The sequence below is a fragment of the Onychostoma macrolepis genome, chromosome 04 (genome assembly GCF_012432095.1).
Source record: "Onychostoma macrolepis isolate SWU-2019 chromosome 04, ASM1243209v1, whole genome shotgun sequence".
NCBI classification, from domain to species: domain Eukaryota; kingdom Metazoa; phylum Chordata; class Actinopteri; order Cypriniformes; family Cyprinidae; genus Onychostoma; species Onychostoma macrolepis.
Window position 1 is genome coordinate 11,330,620 of NC_081158.1, and position 14,246 is coordinate 11,344,865.

Consider the following 14,246-nt stretch of genomic DNA (forward strand, 5'->3'; position numbering starts at 1 on the left):
CTAAGTTGGTGCAAACCAGGAATTTCATCATTAGGTGGTTTAGCCCTCGCTACAGTTGCTGATAAGTGTTGCCATCTAGTGTTGTGGCTGCAGCATGTCTACAGCATAAATATAAATACAAACAATCACATATGAGTAGAAAAAAACCTATCTATGTGAATCCGTAGATAGAATCTATCTACAAATCTATGTGCATTACATGCAGTTACAGAATGAGTGGAGCCATATTCACAAGATAAAGACAAAGTCTGTGCTTTGCTTTAGCTTAAATACACACTTTAGACAAAAACTTTTGCAGTCTTCTCATGGCAATGTCATGAAATGTTTGCTAGCCTCATTAATGCAGGGGCGCAGACACGTCAGAAATAAATAAATTATATATAAATTACAGACCCTAAAAGGGTCTAGAACTGTCCTGGTACAAACTTATCTTTATTCTTCTTCATTCTCTTTTAATACATTATGTGCAAGTTCACATTTACTGTAACCTCACTAACTCATATTTTTCTCATCTGATTGTCTTTAGCATGGACTCAGTGGGAGTGAATCTGATAAAAACAGCAGCTCTTGGGAGACCCTCACAGCTCGGCATGCTGTATGACTGCAGAAAAGACGAGTTAATAGCAGGTACTAAAACAGCCTTTACAGAGAGATATAAAGAAAATAATAACACTTCCATTTATTTAATACAAGTGAATAATCTAATTAAAAAAAATAAAAACTAATAACCCCATAAAAGACACTTTGAAATGGAGAAGGAATATGTCAAAACTGTGAGTGTGAAAAAGTCAGTGTGAAGAAAAATATCCCCACCTAGCGGTGAACGTGTGCAATTGGAATAAAAATTGTATTTATAGAGCTGTTGAGTTAAAACACTTCACACATGTAGTAACAGGAATACTGTATGGAGCAGATGCCTGCTTTGTGTTTGATAGACAAGTTTCTTCAGATGAGGACAAAAGCACAGTAAAAGGAGAAGTAAAAGTGGCTCTAGAGAAACTGATGGGTGTCATTTCACTAGATGCAAACGTTGACCTGAACATGAATGACAAAGAGAAAACTGCAGTCAAAGACTTCACTTGTACATTTTATGGTGACTTCCAGCTGCCGTCTAACCCGACCACTTTTGAAGATGTGATGAAGGTTTTTGCTGATCTTCCGAAACTGCTGAAAGAAAACCAAGAGCTGGCGGTTCCTCTGAGAGTTTGGCTTTATCCTCTGGACAAACTTCACTCAAGAGCTTCAAAACTTCAGAAAGACATCAGCATGAATCTAATCCAAGAAACTGAATCAGTGGTTGAGAGTTTAAATACAGCTGAGATGAAAAGCAGTGATCTTCTGGAAGACTCTCCTGCTGTGAATTTTGCTGCATTTCATGATAAAATGCAATGAAGCAAATGAAGCAAAACTGCTACAAGTACAAGTTGAGACTCATGAAGAAGCTCGGCTCTCTGCTGCCAAGCATCCGCGGAGACTTGATGAAGGAATCAGCATTGAATGATTTTCCACAAGAACATGAAGAATCTCCATTCAATCAAAGTGACCTCACAGAATGGCTGAAAGAGAGAGAAAGAGAGTCTGAGATCATTAAAACAGTCCTCAGACAGCTGAAGGATTATGGTGCACAGGTGGAAAACAACATAGATGTCATTTTGATGGATCTGGAGGTTGGAAATCTGGTCAGTTACACATTCACGTCGTTGAACTGCTCAGACATGATCCTTCCTAAACAAAAGGTCTATCTGAGTTCTTCAACAAAAGAAGAAAATGTAGAGATAAGCCCTGATTTCAAGCAAAAGTCTTGGCTCACTGCTGAGATCCAGAAGACCATGAGGAGAAACTTGGAGATATTTAAGAACCTGATGAATTCAAAGGACTGTAAACCAGCAAAGTTTATTGTGTCCTCAAAGGAAATTGTGAATAATCCTGGTTCCTGCATTCTTCTGTATGAAAGTGAATGTGATGAAGCTGTTTGCTTTACTCCTCCATCCAAACCAGTCTGTCCAATCACTGAAGAGGTCAAAGGTCAGAGTGTGGTTCTGAAGGTGGTTCCTTCATCATGTCCTGCGACAGTGGAGCTCAGATTACTGTATAGAGCAAAGCAGGACACAGTCTGGACATCTGAACCTGTGCTGAAGGATCAAGACACAGTTACTCTGACTGATCTGAGAGAAGAAACTGAGTATGAGATCAGATGTGCTGCGGCGGGGAAACTCAACTACACCACAGAGAGTGACGTGATCACAGTCAAGACGGGGGTATGAAGAAATGCATTTATTAAATAACTGGAAACATATGCAGCTTTATTAGAGAGTGTCTTGAGTACTTTATACTTAACTTCTCTTATTGTTAGATTCAGGACAGTTTTTGATCAGTATCAAATGTGTTTTTCAGAGAAATATGAGGAGCAGTGCAGGTGAGTCATATACTTTTTTTGCTTACCTGATATTTAACCCTTTATAGGGCACTCATTGAAATACTTGGAAATTCAAAATTTCAACCCTGGAGTGTTATTGGAGGTTACTAAAAGACTTTTAAACTTTTGTGACTTTAAAAAAAAAAAATCCTTTTTATGTTGAAAATCAAGGTCAATGAAGTTACCATATATGGTTCCTCGCCAGTCTATGGTCATTTTTTTCCCAAAAAGCATATACATTTAAAATATAAGAAACGTATATAAAATATAAATAAATACATGAAACCTATATAAATTTCATAGAATTTTTATTTAGGAACATTTTTTTCTTTTATTTAGGAACTTTTTTTTTCATGTGTCATAACTGTAGTCCAGTCACTTAGGCAACGGCTTCATGGTACTTGATGAAGCAGTTGCGTTCAGCATTGAGGCACAGGTGGACCTTACAGACCCTGCAGACCACATTTGACCTCAAAATGTTCCCCTTCCTGCTGCAGTACTTGCAGGTCTGGCGGTTGGTGTAGACAGGGGCATGGAACAGGGACGTGTCAAACCGCAAAGAAGCATCTGGGGTGTGGCTGCGGTGTCCCCGGATAGGCATGGGGACATCAACAGAGGTGCTGGGTGCACATGGAAATGTTGAGCTCCTTCGGGGGCGAGGCATAACTGGCCTCTGGCTGCTGCAACTCCTAAACACCTGGATCCGGAAGTTCTTCAATGACAGGCCATCATCCACAGCAAGAGCCTTGATGTCCCGCCTGTACATGATCCAGGCATTCGTGAGGCTGACATCTATTGCATACGCAAACATCCGCATGTACCACCTCTTGGATTTCATGGGGTGCGGTAGAGGTGGACCAGCATGTCACTCTTGTCAATGCCCCCATGTTGGCATTATAGCTCTTGATGACTGCAGGGCAGCTTAAGTTCCTTCCTCTTGGTGTCACTGCAGTACCGGTAGACTGAGGATATGGGCTCCACCCCATGTCTGTTGACAGCAGAGACGACCCTGTTGTCCTTCCACCTGAGGGCCAGGATCCCATCATCACTGGTGACGTAGTCATGTACACCACGAGGGACAGCCTTTTTCTCCATGTCCTTGATGGACTTCAATGGAGGTTTGCCTATTCTGGTGTCCCTAGCTGTCCCGTGTACCTGCAGTTCTTGTCTTTGAGGTACCGCACTATCTCCAGGCTGGTGAAGAAGTTGTCCGCAAAGATGGCTGTGGTGGTGGACGAGGACATGGTGCTGGCCAGGACAGAGACTATCTGGCTGGTGACACCCATGGCTTGTTGTTCAGACGTCATGGGGACACCGTGGGCCTGCAGTGTAGTTTTGGTATAGCACCAGGTCATGAATAAAGCCATCCTCAGAAGCCCTGGCAAACAACTTAAATCCCCATTTGTCCGGCTTGCTCTTGATGTACTGCCTCAGGTTGCCAGCTGTCTTGCCTTTGTAGGCAACCATAACTTTGTCCACAGACTGCTTGGGGGTCTGTGGCTCACTCCTGAAGATAGTAACCAGGTGGTTGAACAGTGGCCGGACTTTAAAGAATCTGTCGACGGTGCCAGGGATCTGGGTGTTGTCGTTAAAGTGGACAAGCCTTCTCATCAGCCTGAACCTCTTAGATGACATGATGTTTGCAACTTGAGGGACCCTGGTCTCCATTGCCCAGTAGTCCTCAATGGAGGGCAGCTCAGAAATCCCCATGTAGAGGAGGATAGCCACAAAGTTCCTCACCTCATCTTCAGTGGTGGTGAAGGTGGTGTTGACGTCCTTCTGGGTTGCATACAAGTTGGTTTGGTATGCTATGTGCTAGATGACATGGGGGCTGAAGTACTTACTGAAGTAAGCATATGGAGTCTCGATGAAGTCAGGGGGAACGTGCTGGTACACAGGCAGGGCTTGGTTGTCCAGGTCAACCTTCTTCCAGGTGGTTAGCCTGGATGCTGGCTTCCCCTTCTTTGTGGGGCCCTTGGCTTGCGGTGGTGGCTGGTCTTCATCCTCCTCCTCTTCATTGTCGCCGCCTTCGCCCTCAAGCTCCTCCACTGCAGTCTGCACACACTTCCTCTTGGCAGAGGGGCCCATGTCACCGGGCACTCGTGGGTAAGTGGGATGAAGTCGGGTCTGCCACGCCGTCGCCTTCCTCATCAGAGCCCTCATCGTCACTGATGGCGGGGTCAGCTGGCACAACAGCAGTCACCCTCTTTCCATAAAAGAGCCGAGTAGACAGCTGCAAAATAAAAGTATGTTTTTGAGTCAATATCAAGCCCACTTTGAGTTATTTGTGAAGGAAAACAGTAACAGTGAAGTACAGATCTACTGAAAACAAAGAATATTGACCCTTTGTAAATTGTAAATATATAATAAGAAATGAAAAATAGCACTAAGTACTGGTGGTACCACTTATTTTAGCAGTAATAAGGCTCACAGTAAAAAATAAAAATAAAATAAACACCAATATATGCCATTTAAGTATAATAAAAACTGTTATAAGGTCATAAAACTGAACAAAATTACACATATTTCCCTACTTATGGCGTGATCATTTCAATAAATGGTTTATGTTTTGCACTGGATCACTGCATAATGTTTTACAAACCTGTGGCAACATCCAATGCACTCTTGAGTAGAATCGTCGTACATTATAATGCATTTAAGTGAAAAATAGCACTATAAATACTGGTGGTACCACTTATTTTAGCAGTAATGAGGCTCACAGTAAAAATAAACACCAATATATGCCATTTAAGTATAATAAAATCTGTTATAAGGTCATAAAACTGAACAAAATTACACACATTTCCCTATTTATGGCTTAATCATTTAAATAAATGGATTGGATCACTGCATAATGTTATACAAACCTGTGGCAACATTCAGTGCACTGTTAAATACTATTGTCCTACGTTATAATGCATTATTTAAAAAAAACAACCTAAAGTATAGCTTACTAGACGCATCGGGCGTATGTCTATAAATGGACACACTGTAGCTTGCGCTAGTTTTAGAAAACGCTCTTAAGCGTTAAGATCAATCGTTATCGAGAAACCCGGCCCTGGCCAATATCAACAGCTAAAGTGTGGCCCAGGGCTGCATTTCTCGATAACGATTGATCTTAGCGCTTAAGAGCGTTTTCTACGAGTCAATTTACGAACGCTCGTTATTGTTTCACGTGCTTTTCCCAAAAATGCACATAACACAATCGCACGTAGCCGTGCTGTAAGTGCTACTTAGGAGTCGCTATCCGTTGGTCAAGTGCTGAAATGTCAATTTATAGAAACGCTCATTAATTGAAATGTTAACCTAATGCTGCGTTCCAGAAAGCTCGGATAATATAATATAATATAATTTACATTTAGTCATTTAGCAGACGCTTTTATCCAAAACGACTTACAAATGAGGACAATAGAAGCAATCAAAACCAACAAAAGAGCAACAACATGCAAGTGCATGTACTACAGCCTAACAAGTCTCGGTTAGCCTAACACAGTACACGTAGCAATGTTTTATTTTATTTATTTTTTAAAGAAAACGAGTAGATAGAATATAGAAAAAAGTAGCCTAGTGGGGGTTTTTTTAATTGTTTTTTATTTTTTTTATAAGAAACAAGTAGATAGAATAGAAAAAAAAGAAAGCTAGTGTTAGTTTTTCAAGAAAAGCTAGCAGAATAAATATGCAATTGATAGAGGGTCAAGTGTCTGTGTGTGTTTTTTTTTTTTTGAGTTTATCCCTATTTTTCTCAGTCTTTGAAGCGTTTCCTACATTATTTCTTTTATTGGGTTTTTTCCCCCAGTCATTTAATTTAAATGTCTATTTTTTGTTTTCTGCCATTTTTAATTATTTCATTTATAAATTCATAAAAAAAAAAAAAACAAGTAATAAAGTGTACAATAAAGTACAATCAAAAGCTTTAATTATAATCACATTGATTGCACTTGGTGTAATCTGCCAACTGTCCTGTAGGTGACCTCATAATTCTGTCTTCTTACGATGCACGTAGGGCTTTACGATTACTCCAGAGTACTTGTAGATCTATGATGATTTTCAAGTGCTACTTAAGTTACGATGCTTTTGGGAAACAGACCGTAATATTAAGATCAGTTGTACGATCGTTTTTACGAACTTCTTAGGCTTACGATGCTTTTGGGAAACGCAGCCCAGATTAGTACGTGTTCCCCGGTCCAGAACTTGTCCACATCTTTTTTAGCCAGAACAGAACCAAAATAGTGCCATAACCCAACCCAAAATGAGCCAAATCACAGATGTGGCTGATATATGGATTATATATATTATATTTTCGTATTCTTATACAGTTGAGTTCTGTAAAGGGCTGACGGCCCTTATGTAGCCCAGATGTGGCTGATACACCAAAAGCCATTATTTAACCATATTTACACCACACCTATTATTTTATTTAAAATACCCATTACACAGTAAATCTTAAACACATCTTAAACACAAACATTGATTAGCAGTCTTTTTTTGTTGTTGTTTATAATAGAATTTTAATGATAGAAGTACAGTACAGAACATAACAGAAGTGTGCTATTTTGTAAATGTCAAATGAGTCTCGCCAATCTCTCACTCACAGTCTGTCAGGAAGAAGGAGAGAAAAAAGAACATCAGTATATCATAATTAGTATCATACATTAGATTATTTGCCTATTAAGACGAGTACATATTATTAATGACTGTAAATCAGCTCTGCACACATTCTCTTTTTCTGCCACCCAAGACATGAGTGCTGCTGTGTAGCCCTTTTTAAATGAAGAAAACTTTAGCTACTCTAATAATAGACTATTGTTTTAGACATAATACTTAATAATATACATAATATTATTGAAAACGTTATGGGTGTAATGGTACACAAAATGATGGTTCAGTACCTCAGTTTTGAAGTTTGATACATGTTTGGTAGAGCAGGGGAAAAACATAAAATTGCTTTTTTATTTTTATTAAGTTTACTGAGCAATTTGTGGCTCTGTCTTTAAATAAATTCAATTATAATTACAATTTTCTTAAGGACAAAAAAAATCTATCTCAGCTAATGCTATAAAATAGGGAGCCCTATTACTTGAACATTACAAAATATTAAAAGCTACAATTAACAACAGAGCCCAAAATATTAAATTAAATTTTTATTTTATTTTAGATACAATCATCAACACTCAAAAAAACAAAACAAAAAAAAAAAGGATGCAAAGATGTAAATTGCACATAGGCAGTTTTTACAAAATGTCTAAGTCTAATTATATAAATGTTTCTTTATTTTTAAGCAAAGTGATGAGCTGTGAACACTGAATGACTTGCCTGAGGTAAGAGATGCTGCTTCGTGACATTTTGTTGACGAGCTGTTTTGTTGGCATTTTTCCGCGGTTGAAAAACTGATTGAGAGATTACTTGAGACAAGAGATGTTCATTTGTGTTTAATTTGCGTTATAACTAGTAGAAAAGAGAAAGGGATGATCGCATTCCCTCTCTCTCTCCGCACTGCCGTTTGTACCTGCAGCGGTCTGTCACGCCACATCAAAGAGCCTCAAAACGGCATTTATCATTTACATTTCCTGATAGACATCATTTAAGAAATGAGACTTTGTTTCTTATTAAGAATACAACAGAAAGCTTATGCGATTATTGGACAGGAGGCAATGTATAGTAATAATGTATAGCAACATTTTATTCACGCATAAATGGACAGTTCCGCACATGCAGTGGTTAAAACTATTGTTCGGTACACATACCGAACCAAATGAAATGTTTCTGTATAAATAAGTGTACCATTACACCCTTAGAAAAACACCAAAACTGTACTTACCTGAATAATAGTGTGTCTGAGCAAAGGCTGTTGTTGTGAGGGAGCTTCTTCATCTTCTTCTTTTTAACGGTGGTTGTAAAGAGTGAGCAGAGCGGGAAATAACGGATATATTTTCAAATTTTCAGTAATCTACCAATAGGAATAGGGGAAGACACAAAGCAACCAATAGCATTGTTGAATGGGTTGAGATGTGGACCTCCACACATGACTATAGCAGGTTATGTGTGTTTTTCCAAGTAAAAGCCCAATACCTCAATTCAAAGTGCCATCCAAAAGAAAATTCCCTCCAATTCTAAAGCTATGGCAAAACATATATGATGAAAGTTTGGCCCATATGTGCTCAGCCATGCCATACCTAGGCCAAATGTGACAGATATCAGCCCAAACGTTCTTGCTATCTGGGCATTAGGCCACCACTTCAGGGGAATATAACCATTATAATGGTTAGAGTGTCGGACTCGTAACCCAAAGGTTGCAGGTTCGAGTGTGTGTGTGTGTTCGTTCACTGCTGTGTGTGTGCACTTTGGATGGGATAAATGCGGAGCACTAATTCCCGAGTATGGGTTATCATACTTGGCCGAATGTCATGTCATTTTCACTTTCATTTTCACTTTGGGCCGGAGCAAGTTGTTGGATCTGGGCCGGATCTGGTTTAATTTATGTATTTATTTATTGTCACAGCTTCCTTGTGGCCCAAATTTGGCAAACAGGAGCGGACTGCCCAAGTGCCATCATTTTACACAGTATGTGGGCCGAGCAAAGTGTTGGATCTGGGCTGGATCTGGGCCAGAATTAAAATAAAAGTGTGTGTGACACTTTATAAAGTTAATCACGTGGGAAGTTGTAGTTTAGGGTCAGCAATATCTTTATCTTATCTTATTTGCAAAGATTTAAAATAATTTCAGTTTATTTTATTTTTATTTTTCGGGTTTTATTTGTTTTTACAGCAATATCTGTGTCATTTTAGAGCTAAGTTTATGCATTGAAATCACAGGTGTAGTCTATTTTGTTTCAGTGATCACAGGTTTTTTTTTTGTTTTTTGTTTTTTTAGAAAACAGAAGCAGCAAAACCATGAGAAAAGACCACAGCAATGGAAAGGGCTTAAATGTTGCACATAATATAAAAAACAACTGGAGCACAATAATAAAAGATGGAAACAATGAAAACCTACCCATGTTTAAACTCAATCTGGATGAAACATGGCAGAACAGTGATGGATTCTGCAGAAGAAGCACCTTTGGAAAAAACACCACAAAACCAAACAAGACCATTATGATGATCGGAGCCACAGGTTCAGGAAAAAACACTATTAACAGCATGATCAACTACATTCTGGGAGTGCAATGGATAGACGACTTCCGGTTTGTGCTGATAGACGAAGGGAAGCAGAAATTCCAGGCTGAGAGTCAGACGTCACAGCATATCAGATTAATCACATGGATGGTTTCCTTATTCTCTGACTATTGTGGACACACCAAGCTTCGGCGACACCAGAGGAATTTCACATGACCAGAAAATCACAAAACAGATTCAGGAGTTCTTTTCTGGCCGAGGAGGGATCGACTGCATCGATGCCGTGTGTTTTGTAGTACAGGCTTCACTTCCCCGTCTGACGCACACACAGAAATACATCTTTGACTCCATTCTTTCCATGTTTGGGAAGGATATTGCTGAAAACATCCTTATGATGGTCACTTTTGCAGACGGGAAAAAACCTCCTGTTCTCGAGGCCATCAAAGTTTCTGAGGTGCCCTGTTCTACCAACAAGTCTGGAGATCCACTTCACTTCAAGTTCAACAACTCTGCTGTGTTTGCTACCAATAATAAATCTGAAGAGGATGATGACTCTGATTGTGAAAATCTTCTGGAAGATCAAATCTTCTGGAAGTTGGGATTTTCTAGCATGAATAAATTCTTCACATCCCTCAACAAGATGAAAACCCAGAGCTTGTCTCTGACACAGGAGGTCCTAAAAGAGCGGCAACAGCTAGAAGTGCTTGTGGAAGGCCTCCAGCCCCAAATCAATGCTGGTCTGACAAAACTAGATGAAATCAAGAAGATAAGAGCTGATCTGGAGCAGCACAAGGCTGAAATGGAGGCAAACAAAGATTTTGAATATGAATTAGAAGTGATTGTCCCAAAACAGATCGAAAACAACACAGGCTACTTCTTAATGAACTGCCAGATTTGTCACTTCACATGTCATGATAAATGCACTATTACAGATGACAGTAAACGGAAAGTGTACGGTCTGTCCAGGAAAATGTGTTTGGAATGTGCACTTTAATCAGAAATACAGATGGAATTATGTCACAGAAAAGAGAAAGGAAACCTATCAGGATTTAAAGAAGAGATTTGAGGAAGCATGTGGACAGGTCAGGTCAAAAGAAAAGATCTTTGAAGAGCTTGAAAAGGAGCTTATGATTGTCCAGGATATTGTGACCCGTCTAACTGAACAATCTCAAAAGTCCTTGGAGCGGCTGCAGGAAATTGCCCTCAAGCCCAATCCTCTGTCCACCCCTGACTACATTGATCTGATGATTGAGTCTGAGACACAAGAACGCAAGCCTGGATTTAAAGATCGCATTCAGTCTTTACTGGACGTCAGGAAGAAGGCAGATATCATCAGTAAGGTTTCCACAGGAGGAGCGCTTCCAGGGGATTTGAAAGAATACAAACCTGAAACAAGAAAAGATGATTCCTTTAATGCAATGATCCTGGTCAGAAAGGGGATGAAGTATGTTGAAGAAAAAGCTATGCTTAAAAACACTTTCATATGATCCTAGAGTCCTGTTCAGTCAGGTGAAGGGGATGAATAATGTTTGGAAAAAATGCATATATGGAACAAATCTGTAATGCATTTAAGTAAAACTTTAACTCTTCTATCTATAAACTAAAACATTTGGTTTTGTGGTAAGAAGCTCCGCATGCATTTTTATGGTATTTAAAATACTTTCATACTTTAGAAATCATTCTTTCTATCCATGATGTATTATGTATTATAACAGCTTGTTACGTGAAAAAAAGAGAAAATCATACATCCAAACATGATATATGTTATATTGAATGAATTGAATGTAGCGGATTTCACCCAGCACCACAAATAGACCGCCGACACCAGGCTCTTTGAGGAAGCGAGTCTGCAGTTTATTGACAATTAATACACACAGCTTCAGACTCGCTGATTCAGCCGACTCTCTCCAGTCACAGACTGTTCTGATGTTCTACACAATAAAGTTCTGTATCACAATGAACATTGTCTTTCTGTGTCTTACTTATGGAAATTGACATTCACACAAAACAAATTAAATGATAAAATAAACTTAATCAACAGTACATTCATTTACTTTGATATCATGGCCAATATATCTCAGTTTGTTAGATCGCATAGTGGTTTATTTTCTTATTTTGTCAAACATACCTGCAGTTTATTGACAGAGGACAGACAATTAATACACACCACTTCAGACTTGCTGTGATTCAGCTGAAGGATGCTAAAAAATGCATCAGTATCGTCCTCCTTAACAGAAACTGCAATTCATATACACAGATTTGTCTATGAACATACATTCTGACATTAACCCTTGTGCACTGTTCGTTTGGGAATTACACTCCAGAGACCCCAGGCAACAAAATGTAATTTTGTAACAAAATAATATATATATATTTTTTTTTAACAAATGTATTTTTAGTCAGTTTATTAATGTTTTTACTCCACATTTGTGCAGTTTTTGGAGGATTGATGATATTTTTTACATTTATACAAATAATTTAAAAAAATATTTTTAAATAGGTTTTTATACAAAAACAGCTTTTTATGTAAAATTCACTTTATAAAAAGACGCATTTCTAACTTTCATTCATGGGGATAACATGGATAATTTGACATGGTTTAGTGTAAGATTTTTGCCCATCTTTTGGAAAATGCAGTTTTAAAATAAATAAAAAAAATCATCACTTTAACCAGTAGATGGCCTAGAGCTCTACTGTTTGCTATTTGACTAACTGAAAGACATATTTTCACAAGTTTTTCCAGTTGGATTCATATCTAAATATTAGAAAATCACAAAAAAAAAAGTCAAAGTTTAACATGTTTTGTAGTAAAAAAAAAAACTATTTTTCAATAATGTTTCATTATGATTAGAATCAAATCTGAACAAGATGTGAAGAGAAATGTTGGAGTCTTTAGAGTTTATCATTTATTTTACACATCTGTTTTTCATATAATTCTACAAATTTAATCTACACTTCAGTTACTAAATAAACAGAACGGAAATTAACAGAAATGAACAATTATATTACATATTGATTAAAAATACATGCAGCAGTAACAAATGCAATAACAAATGAGCAAATAAAGCACTAACAAAGTAAAAATTAGTTTGTAAGAGATGAGACCAATTATTGTTCTATAGGTGTTCAATTTTTCAGTCTTGTTTATTAGTCAGTACACTGCAGCAGGAGGCATAGTAAACGGCATGACTTTTGCAGATGGTGTTGTTTTCCGATCCTGTACACGGGAACAGAGGTAGCATCTCATCCTCTTCCTGGGGTTTTCTTCTGTGTGTGATGTGGAAGCTTCATTTTCCACCTCAAGAGATCTTTTCACTTTTTTCAGGATACCGAGAGAGGCTGGGGTGCGTGCAAGTTGCTGTCGATTCTCCGTAAGGGGAGCCACCAGACTTGTTCCAAACTCCTCCAGAAATAGCCTTTTCTTGAAGGCTTTCCCTGTGTTCCATTCTGGACAGACCTCAGACCTCAGACCATAGCACGCAAGAATTCAGTGCAGAGACATCAAGCATGTTGAAAAACAGCACCATCGGCCAACGAGCTGGCTACCATCTGCAATATTACAAACACAGACACACACACACAAACTTAGTTCATCTGCTGCTGTTTGCTTGCAAAATAAATGACACTTACTTTATAACTACTATTCACATTTCAATAAAAATAGAAACCCCCCCCCAAAAAAATAAAAATAAATGAATAATAAAAATATCTTATCCAGGTTGTCCACTCCTCCTTTGGATTTGTTATAGATCATCTGTGGCTCCTTGTCGTCTCTGCTGCTTACTGTGGCCTCCCTGCGCAGTGTGCTAAGCAAAAGCACAGCTTTCCCTCTTTTGGGACAGTAAGAAACAAGAGACTGTGTCTCCGTAAAGGCAAACAATGATGAAAAGTGAGCTCGTTCTTTTGTTTCAAGCAGGGCAGGTGGGAGTTCTGGCTTATTTTTTCTAATTGTTCTGACCATTGTAAGTCTCCACTGTGACATCAAGCACAACTCTCATCCCCTGGTTCTTTTCTTGCTGTCCACCCACAGCCTTGCCTGTGTATACTTGCATTTGCCAGGCGTAGCTTGTTTTTGTGTCACATGCAGCCCAAATTTTGATGCCATATTTCCCTGGCTTACTGGGAATAAGCCTGCGATGGCCTCATTGTTGGAGCGGTATACCCCAGAGAGAATCACAAGACCAATATAGGCCTGAATGTCTATCAAACCCAAATCAGTCCACGCATCAGCAAAAACTCGCCTCCCCTCCAAATTTGTCATTTCAAGCACTATATTTTGAATTTCCTCAGTAAAAAATAGCTTGAATGTTGATTTGATGTCCTCAGCATGAGAACATGCATACCTGGTCACAGGGCCGTTTCTAGCCAATTTGACGCCCTAGGCGAAATCATATATATATATATATTCTTTTTAGACACCAGTTTCTTGTTACATTCAAATTGGGTGTCATAGTAACGACACTGATTTGTGGAGATTGAGTTCCACAAATCTAAATGCATTATTTGTAAATTGACTTAAGATAAACATTTTGCACAATTTATTATCTGTAATATCATTGTGTTGCCACTAGATGTATAGCCCTATGTAACAATCCCTAGTAGCTAAGACATTGCACATAATTTACACATAAATCACACATAAATTAATTTTATTACATTTGGATTTGGATACATGTTTAGATACTATCAATGGCTACTTTTTGTCTTTATCTGTTTTT

At 38.5% G+C, this 14,246-nt stretch overlaps 1 pseudogene; it reads left to right on the plus strand.

Annotated features, from left to right (window-relative positions):
- The first annotated feature begins 1,309 nt into the window (after positions 1–1,309).
- On the plus strand, positions 1,310–10,528 carry LOC131539372 (uncharacterized; annotated as a pseudogene).
- The last annotated feature ends 3,718 nt before the right edge of the window (positions 10,529–14,246 follow it).